The following is a 9,942-nucleotide window of genomic DNA, read 5'->3' as shown; positions in this document are numbered from 1 at the left end:
TAAAAATACAAATAATATATCAAAAAATTCAGAAAAATAAAACTAATTCAATTCAAAATTCTAAAAATACAAATAATATATCAAAAAATTCAGAAAAAAAAACTAATTCAATTCAAAATGTTAAAAATACAAATAATATATCAAAAAATTCAGAAAAATAAAACTAATTCAATTCAAAATTCTAAAAATACAAATAATATATCAAAAAATTCAGAAAAATAAAACTAATTCAATTCAAAATGTTAAAAATACAAATAATATATCAAAAAATTCAGAAAAATAAAAATAATTCAATTCAAAATGTTTTGTCAAGGGTAATATAATTCACATGATCCATTCACGGGTAATATAATTCACATGATCCATTCAACAAAGTTTGGTACAATAAATTATTACACATCATTTCTTCCCTTGTGTCCCTGCTTGCTTACGATTGTGCCGTATCCATGGAGCTGCAAAATCTTTGAACCATCTGTCGATCTTTCTCCATTGCGTTCCATCTGCGGTGTGTCTCAACTCCCCGTCCGACTTACGGTCCTCTTTGTGCCATCGCAACAACTTGGCATGCTCTTTGTTCCTGAACAGACGTTTCAACCGTGGTATTATAGGAGCATACCACATCACCTTGGCGGGAACCCTCTTCCTGGGTTTCTGGCCCTCAACATCGTCACCAGGGTCATCGCCTCTGATCTTATAACGCAATGCAGTGCATACCGGGCATTCATTCAAATTCTCGTATTCACCGCGGTAGAGGATGCAGTCGTTGATGCATGCATGTATCTTCAGAACCTCTAAACCTAGAGGGCAGACAACCTTCTTTGCTTCGTACGTACTGGCGGGCAACTCGTTATCCTTTGGAAACATATTCTTCAACATTTTCAGCAAGTTTTCAAATGCTGAGTCAGCTACACCTGCCTCTGCCTTCTATTTCAGCAAATCCAGTGTGCAGCCCAGCTTTTTCAGACCATCATCGCATCCGGGGTACAGCGCCTTTCTGTGAACATGCGATCCAAATTCTCCCTCTCCTTTTCAGTTTCGCAGCGTCTCCGTGCATCAGCAATGGTCCGACCAAGATCATCAACGGGATCATCACGTGCCTCTTCTTCACCTTCCCCTTCACCTTCAGCATCCTCCATGAAAGTATCACCGAAATGAGCAAGATAGCTTTCATCGATGAAATCATCCCCTTCTTCATCTTCTTCCATTATAACCCCTCTTTCTCCATGCTTGGTCCAACAATTATAGCTTGGCATGAAACCGTGCCGAAGCAGATGCATGTGAACATCTCTTGAGGAAGAGTAACCCTTCTGATTCTTACAGATAACACATGGACAGATAACAAAACCCCCCTGCTTGTTCGCATTAGCCACTACGAGGAAATCTTTCAAACCCGTAGTGAACTCGCCGGAGAGTCGGTTACCGTACATCCATTGCCGATTCATCTGCATTATTATAATATAAAATATATAATTAACCATCATGCATTTATTAAACTAACTAGCTACAAACAATATAAATTAAACAATGAACTGCACACATGCATATTTTATCAATGACACACATGCATGAAAGGTTCAAGTTGCTAACCGCGATCGAGGAGGAAAAAATAAATGAGGAACCTCAAGTGTGGCTCCAACACTTCATATCATGTTTGTTTCACCCTCTTAGGGCATTTCATCAAACACCTTGTGTGCATAAGAGGAACCAAAAGCAAACCTACACCCCCTTGTGAAGCTTGTGAAGAGAAGTGGCACCAAATGGCTAAGTGAGCGTGCTGAACTGGTATATATAGGGGAGGAGCTTTAGTCGCGGTTGGCCTGGCCAACCGCGACTAAAGCCCCTCACGTGCACCAGCTGGCCACCGAGCGCCCTGGGCCCAGGCCTTTGGTCGCGGTTCGTCTGCCGAACCGCGACTAAAGACTTCATTAGTCGCGGTTCCTACAGTTTCGCGACTAATGGGGCTGGACGGAAGCCTCTTTTTCTACCAGTGAGTAGTGATGAGGACTCGGCTACCTCGAGCCACAACATTATCCAAGGGCGTTTTAAGCACATCACACCATGCTCCATGGTTCCATACATCATCTAGTACCAGGAATAGCTTCTTTCCTTTCAAGGCAGTGGTGAGAACCGACTGAAGCACAACCAATGCCTTTTCACCTCCATGTACACCCCCGGCGAGCGTGATGATTGTCCTTAGTAACTCAACCTTGTCAAAGTCCTTGTTGATGCTTAACCATATTGTGTTGTCGAACTCGGCCTTCATGGTTTCATCATTGATGACGTTCTGGGCAAGAGTAGTCTTGCCAATCCCGCCGACACCAACAACGGCCACGACAATGATGTTGGTGTTGCCCTCTTTTTCAGCTAACATGGTCTCAACCAGCGCTCTTGTGTCTTCTTTGATCTTCTCCCCAACTACACCCGACCGGTCAAATTCCCCTGTCGTCTCACGATTGGGATTACCAGAACGAGTGACGTGCACTTTGCTGCTACAATCTTCATATGCACCAATATTGATGAAGCTGAAAACAGCGCTTCGCTCCTTGATGGTGTCAAGCTTCTTGTTGAGTGCCTTGATGCGGGTGCCGATGTCATGGGCATGGGAGGGATTCTGCATGCAAAAGAGCAAGGGGTTGAAGCACCCCACATCTAGAGTGGACGAACGGCGCTCCATGGCCTTGAGCTGGCAGAGGTCGAGTATATCAGCAGCTTCGTACATGGCACGCTTGAGCTGGCCCACCTACTCTTGCACGCTCTTGTCGGTGATGTTTCTCCTGTCAGCGTCAGCGAGGAAGTTCTTGAGGTCCCTAAGCTTAATGTCCATCTTGTCAATCTCCCGTCTAAATCCAAGCAGCATGTGCACCTCTTCCCTCGCCATCTCCGCTAGCATGTTTAGCACGTAGGATGCAAAAGCATCCAGGACCATCGCCATGTTTGCTACGTTTCTGCTGTAACAAATTTTAACCACATATCATATCTTCCATGCCACTCGTTGCAGCTGAAGATTGCCAGCCAAAATTATTGAAAAAAGGCAACACTAGAATCCTAACATGGGCAGATGAGGAACGAGTTATCATTCATAAGCATGGGCAAGCTACCTACCTAGATGGACAGATGCAAGCAAAACCAGCTGAACGTAAAGAGAGGGATGCAAAATTACCTTCAAGGTGGATGGATGCTGGGTCCTGCTTTGGCTCCTCTCAAGCAACTCGTTGTACACCAGTACTGGTGAAGGGCTAACAAGGACGAGGCACTGTGTATATATAAGCCAAAGGGAAAATATATAATTAGTTCTCTAACCCTGTCACGTTACTAGTTTAAATGCAACTTGAATGTGATTAAACATAACTCCTACTCCCTCCGTCCGAAAATACTTGTCGTAGAAATGGATATAAATGAATGTATCTAAAACTAAACGAGCAATGCTTCGGTAGACCCCCTCTCACAAAACGTATAAAGGGCAACATAAACATTTCACAAATTATTATACGGTAGTCTGTCGTATAATTAATATTATTTTTTGAGACACATATCCGTAATAAATGTGAAAAATAAAAGCACTTGTACCAGGTATCGAACTCAGAACCTAGCAATGTATGGAACCGATGCTGACCAGATGGCCTAGTAACTGAATACGGCTTAAACTCAGCGCTAAGGTTTAAAGTAGTATTTAGAGTTGCAGATCCGACTTTTTTTTTCTTTTTCAATACTTTTGCAAAACAATGCGAACAAAATTTCTTGAAAATGCCAACAATGTTTCAAAATCATAAAAAAAACTGAATATTCTTTTCTTAAATATGAACAGTTTTCTAAAAAGTGAATTTAAAATATGCACTTAACATATTCCTAGTATACCGTTTTTTTCAAATACAAACTAAACTTTCTTTAAAATATATGATGAATATTTTTGAAATGCACGTTGAATAAAATTAGTAGACACGATGAACACTTTTTATACCCAGTGAACATTTTCCTAATATACGGTGAATACTTTTCTTCAATACGATGAGCTTGGGGAACCTTCTAAAAGGTTCCCAAAACCGGTTGCTCATTCAAAGTGGGCCGACGCATATCGTGTCGGTCGCTTCGCTTCAACAAAGCCATGACGGTTTGGCACCCTCGGGCGGCAAATAGGGTTCGCCTTCGGGAAGTAGAGTCGGATAGAAGGCACCACGCACAGTATGCTGCCTCGACTGGCCCCGTCCATTATCACACGCGAAAACAGGGAAAATACATTAGAAAAAGGAAATGGCAATGCACGGAACAAACCCTATAACTCTCACAGCCGACCGCTCGCCGCTAGGTACACAAACTGATAAGCTCAAATGTCTAACTACAAAAACGCAAACTACTAGAACTATCCTTTACCAACCAGCTTACTGTAGCAAAATAAACTTTTTCCACTATTTCTTTCTCTTTTTTACTGATAGTTTTTTTTCATGTCCTTGTATGATCAATTTAAGGCAACATGTCAAGTGGTTTGGGGTTTCAACATTGGAACATGAATTGAGAAAAATTTCATGTTTGTAGATTTTTTTTAAGGATTTGAGAAAGTTCATCGATTTTGAAAAAAGTGCATCAATTTTGGCAAAACAAATTCATCTACCGAAAATATGCATTCATTTTGAAAAAAACTTCATCAATTTTGAGAAAAAGGAACATCATTTAAAAAAAAATCATCTATCTTGAAAAAACGTTCATCAATATTTTTTATGAATTTTAAAAAAGTTATCGATTTAGGAAAACTTTCACCAAGTTTGAAAAAATGTCCGCAAATTTTGTTAAAAGTCCATTCTTTCATAAAAACGAAATTGGAAAAAGTTTGCACATTGCAAGAGAAAAGGGAAAATAAAAAATGAACAAAAAAGAAAGGAAAACAAAAAATAAGAAATAGAGAAGGAAAATAAATCTGGGACAAACCCGTTAAAAACGAGAAAAACAAAAGAGCAAGAAAAAAGAAAGAAGGAAAGAAGAAAATTCGAAAAAGAAAAACGGATAGAAGAAAAGAATAAGGAAGACACCTGCAATCACGTTAAGTGATGGTGGCAAGTTTTTTTTTTGAGCATCAGTACAGACACAAGCGCTCATATACACGCGCATACACTCAACCCTATGAACGCACGCACGCACACCCTACCCCTATGAGCACCTCCGAGAGACTGAGCCGGCATATCATCTTGAAATTTACGAAGTCACCGTAGGCGCCTCGTCGTCGACGGGAACGTCTCCTCCCACTGAAAGCGCATTGCCGGAAATCCTGAAATAAACCCAGGAATAATGCGAGCACCAGGATTTGAACCCTGGTGGCAAGTTGGTTATGGTGTCGCATTTTGAACCAGAAGTTCCTGTCTCGAATCTTGGCACACTCATATTTTTTTCCGATTTAAAGAGATGTTTGGGACGGCCCAGCGTGCCCATACGTATACATCGAATTGATATTCTAAAAAGAAAAACATACACAACAAAATATGATCATCATGTCCTTTATTATGAAGAAGTATTGGCTAATCTGAGCCGTTCTTGTGTTTAGGGGGGTCTACCGAAGCAAAAGTGAAACTAAAATACATCTAGATACATCCATTCCTTGGACAAGTATTTCCGGACGGAAAGAGTACATCGTAATCAACGGATCCGGCCGCACGCGTAGAGCCTTGGATTATTCAGCAGACCGGCCTGTTAGCTGGCAGCTAAGCTAGCCGATGAATGGTACGATACAATTGATGCCGCGTCTGATGTTAAGAAACGACAACACAATTAGCTGTACCTAGATATATCCGTCTCTTAATAAAGGCATAAACCAGGACCCAGAAACACCAACAAAATTTTCCGGACTCTGAAAAATTGTCTGTTTGTTTGGAAGCTGGCCAGAACCAGAAGACTCTTTGTGATTCGGATATCATGGTTTCACACTAGCCTAACTTGCTGCACAATGTACTACTACATTATACTATAATAAAGGCCTTTCTGATGGGCACCCATTGATTAACTAGCACTAAATGTTGCCATCTTCTACGGATATTTTGATGCCTTGCAGTTTCCTAAGACTTCTTACAAGGTCGGCCATCGGCCGACATAACCTACATTAGGTTCCAAGTGCCCTTCCTTGGGCATTTCACAACTGGCACCTGATGTACATGAACTGCACAGTAGATGAGGTAATATTATCAGGGCTGTAGAAATTCAAGACTGAAGATCACTGAGTCAATTTCTGTAAGATCATCAGTCAGGCACTGCCATCCTTGGTGGAATCAAAATGAGTTCTGCTGGTTATGCTATGCTTTTACTGGACCTAACAATGGTGTGTGTTACTTAAGTAATTCAGAGATGTGTACTGACAGTGAACTTGGGTACTTGTAAATACAGTATATGATGCTGGAACTGAATTAGACTGACGCTCTCATCAAGCACAGCAAATACGGGTGTACTGTACCAAACAAAAAATGTGCACATTCCAAAATGACTAGTAGCAAAATTAGGGATCAAAGAGTGAATTGAACAAACGGAATGTGAACGGGGCCTGGGTGCGGATGTGGTGGGTCCAGGACGTACTCTGACCGGGGCGGCACCGGCGGACGACGGAGAAGACGGCCGCGCTGCCCCCGGCCCCTGTTCGTCGGACAGCGCCGCCTGCGCCAACTACCTCACGGCGGACCCCGTCAGCTCCTTGTCGGCCGAAACCCAACGATGGCCATTGCCGATGCTCCAACAAAGAATTACTAGTATAATACCAAAAACACTTTACACAAAACAATTAAAATATTAATTAAGCATTTAAGAAATGTCAAATGTGTACTGTTTTTTTCCTCATGTATACCAAAAATGTATGCCAAAAAATATACAATTTGTATGAGAAGAGTTGATCATGTTTTAAAAAATATTAATCAAGCATTCTAAAAATGCTAAAAGCGTATAAAAAATATTTTTCATGTACAGAAAATATTTACAAAAAAATAGAAATATGTATGAAAACAATATTGATCATGTATTGAATTTTTTTAATGTGTATAAAAATGTTCATCATCTACTTGAAAAATGTTAAACATGTATAGGAATTATTTTTCTTGTGTATACGAAAAGTTTACAATCTGTATGAGAAAGGTAGAAATCAAACAAATATCTGAAAAAATTATAAATGTGTATGAAAACAATGTTGATTTATGTTAGTTTGGAAAACGATCTTATATTGTGGGATGGAGGCAGTACTTGAAAAAATGTTAACGTGTATAAGAAAAATGTTTCTGATATATGTGAACAATGTACAATCTGTATGAAAAAAAAGTAGACATCAAAACACATATCTGAAAAAAAATCATGTAATCGAAAAATGTATGTTGTGTGTGAAAATATATTTATCGTCATTAAGAAAATGTTCAGACGTATTTTAAAAAATGTTGACCAGCAAAATGTACATCATGTACTAAAAAAGTGCAAGAAAAAAAATGTAGATTATGTATTAAAAAATGTTTAGTGTGTACCAAAAAAATGTTTCACATGTACATTACATTGTGGACTGATAAAAATAGATATGTGTTGAATAAAAAAGCAACTGATTAAAACCAAGAAAGAAACAAAGAGAAACGAATAAAAGCAATGAAAACGGAAAAATACACAAAATAAAACCAAAAAAGGAAAACCAAAGAAAAAAGAACAAAAATAAAAATCAGTGAAAACCAAGAGTAAAAAAAAAATGATCTGAAGAAATCGTAGGAAAGAAGAAAAGAAAAAATTCCAATGAAAACCAAGCAAGAAACTGAGAAAACCGGTTAAATAGCAAAAGGAAAAACAGAAAAATCGAAAAAAGCCTTGAGAAACAAAGAAAACTGAAAAAATAGAAAGGAATTGATGGAAGAAAACTGGATGACAACTAGAGAACGTATCAATCGAACAAGAAAGAGTGAACGAAAACAAAAACAAAAAAGGGCCAACAATAGAGGAAAAACCTTCAGCGAGACGAGAGCTATCCTCACTGGTCGAGAGCTATTCGTTTTGGTCTATCTTGACGACATTCTGGTTTTCTCGAAGAACAAGGAAGATCATGCCAAGCACTTGCGTTTGGTTCTTGACAAGCTCAGAGAACATCAGTTCTACGCCAAGTTCTCCAAGTGTGAATTTTGGCTCGATGAGGTTCTTTATCTTGGTCATATCATCTCTGCCAAGGGCATTTCCGTGAATCCTGAGAAGGTTTCTGCAATTGTGAATTGGGAACCTCCTCAGAACGTAAAGCAACTCCGCAGTTTCCTCGGTCTCGCAAGCTATTGCAGAAGATTCGTTGAAAACTTTTCTAAGATCGCCAAGCCTCTCTCAAATCTTCTTCAGAAGCACGTCAAGTACGTTTGGTCTCCGGAGTGTGATATTGCTTTCAACACTTTGAAAGAGAAATTGATCACTGCTCCAGTTCTGACTCCGCCTGATGAAACCAAGCCGTACGAGGTCTTTTGTGATGCCTCTCTCCTAGGTCTCGGTGCTGTACTGATGCAAGAGAAGAAAGTTGTTGCTTATACCTCTCGCCAGTTGAAGCCTAACGAGAAGAACTACCCCACTCATGATCTCGAGTTGGCGGCAGTGGTGCATGCTCTTTTGACTTGGAGACATCTTCTATTGGGAAGGAAAGTGGACATTTTCACTGATCACAAGAGTCTCAAGTACATCTTCACTCAGCCTAATCTCAACCTCAGGCAGACTCGATGGGTCGAAATGATTCAAGAGTACAATCCGAGTATCGAGTATACTCCAGGCAAGGCTAATGTGATTGCTGACGCTTTGAGCAGAAAAGCATATTGCAACAGTCTGATTCTTAAGCCTTATCAACCCGAGCTTTGTGAAGCTTTCCGCAAACTTAATCTGCAAGTTGTTCCTCAAGGTTTCCTCGCCAACCTTCGAGTTTCTCCTACCTTGGAAGACCAGATTCGCCAAGCCCAACTTCTTGATGCTATGGTGAAAAAGGTGAAGATTGGTATTGCAAAGAGTCAGTCCAAGTACAAGTGCTACCGACTTGATGACAAGGACACTCTCTTCTTCGAGGATCGAATTGTTGTGCCCAAAGGTGAACTTCGTAAGGTGATCATGAACGAGGCTCACAACTCTCTCCTCTCCATCCACCCTGGTAGTACGAAGATGTATCAGGATCTCAAGCAAGCTTATTGGTGGACTCGAATGAAGCGCGAGATCGCTCAATTCGTGAATGAGTGTGATGTCTGCAGAAGAGTGAAGGCAGAACACCAAAAGCCAGCAGGTCTCCTCCAACCTCTTGCCATTCCAGAATGGAAGTTTGACCACATTGAAATGGACTTCGTGACTGGGTTTCCAAAGTCCAAGCGTGGCAATGATGCTATATTCGTCGTCATCGACAAGCTCACCAAAGTGGCTCACTTTATGCCTATCAAAGAGTCGATCACTGCAGCTCAATTGGCGGAACTCTATACCTCTCGCATTGTCTCTCTGCACGGTATTCCTCAAGTGATATCTTCAGACCGTGGCAGCATCTTTACCTCCAAGTTTTGGGATTCTTTTCAGAAAGCCATGGGCACCAACATCCGCTTCAGCACAACTTTCCATCCTCAAACGAGCGGTCAAGTCGAGCGTGTCAATCAGATTCTTGAAGATATGCTCAGGGCTTGTGTGATCTCCTTCGCCATGAAGTGGGAGGATTGTCTTCCTTATGCTGAATTCTCTTACAACAACAGCTTTCAAGCAAGTTCGGGCAAGGCCCCTTTTGAAATTCTGTATGGCAGGAAGTGCCGTACCCCTCTCAACTGGTCTGAAACCGGTGAACGTCAGCTACTGGGAAATGACCTAATCACAGAGGCAGAAGATATGTGCAAAGTCATTCGTGATAACCTCAAAGCAGCCCAGTCCCGCCAGAAGAGCTACTATGATAGTAAGCACCGTGATCTGGCTTTCGAGATCGGAGATCATGTTTACCTCCGCGTCTCTCCCATGAAA

The 9,942-nt window shown here is 40.8% G+C and overlaps 1 pseudogene; it reads right to left on the bottom strand.

The window, feature by feature from the left end:
* The window catches only part of LOC119320702, a 12,681-nt pseudogene extending 9,749 nt beyond the window's left edge, over positions 1-2,932 (bottom strand).
* Between the last annotated feature and the right edge of the window lie 7,010 nt (positions 2,933-9,942).

This window comes from Triticum dicoccoides, chromosome 6B (assembly GCF_002162155.2).
Source record: "Triticum dicoccoides isolate Atlit2015 ecotype Zavitan chromosome 6B, WEW_v2.0, whole genome shotgun sequence".
Classification (NCBI taxonomy): Eukaryota; Viridiplantae; Streptophyta; class Magnoliopsida; order Poales; family Poaceae; genus Triticum; species Triticum dicoccoides.
The sequence above is the reverse complement of the archived record's forward strand: the minus strand, read 5'-3'. Positions and strand labels throughout refer to the sequence as shown.